Source organism: Castanea sativa, chromosome 3 (genome assembly GCF_040712315.1).
Source record: "Castanea sativa cultivar Marrone di Chiusa Pesio chromosome 3, ASM4071231v1".
NCBI lineage: Eukaryota > Viridiplantae > Streptophyta > Magnoliopsida > Fagales > Fagaceae > Castanea > Castanea sativa.
The window spans coordinates 21868668-21869398 of record NC_134015.1 but is presented as its reverse complement, the minus strand read 5'-3'; positions in this window follow the sequence as shown (position 1 = coordinate 21869398).

Here is a 731-nt window from a genome sequence, read left to right as displayed (position 1 = left end):
GACAACATGACGTACCATTTGATCCTTACTTCACTTAGCTGAGGAGACACCCCTCCTCGAATTACCTCCCTTAGTTTCTTCTGTCACAATTTGTTTGTGGATCTTTAGGTCTGATATCTTCATCACTATTAATTTGTCCTCGGACAAGTGAACAACCTTAGACAAAGCCCATAACCCAAAAAATGCACTTCAGGCCTTTTTATCCCTATAGCTTTCATGCTCCCTCGAAAACTCTTACATATTTTAGGAAAATTTTAAAAAGAAAATATTCCTCCAATTTTTGTAAAGAAGGAACAATATTTTTACCAACAATATTTAATGATGTCAATAACCATTTTCGCATTTTTATATGGGCGATAAGTACCGGATGAGTGTAAGTTGTATAAATCCAAATATGTTCTTGGTTAAACTTAAAACTTTCGTGTTCTTAGTTTTCCCCTAATTCATGTTTTGGTTAAAAGACTGAATTATTGATATTTTAATTAGATTAAGTCTAAGTTAAGCCAGAGTATTTGTATATTTTCTAAAAAAACCTATTGCAGCTCTCATCAGCAGAATTCCAAATGCATGCAGTCAATGAATTGCTCTACCTAGCATAATTCTTGCAAGTAATAACATTTTGTAGCCTTGAAATGTAAATATTTTTTGAAACTATATAAATCAACAAATGCCAAAGAGCCAACTTCTAAATAAAAAAGGAATTTACTTTTAACAGCTTGTACAATTTTTTT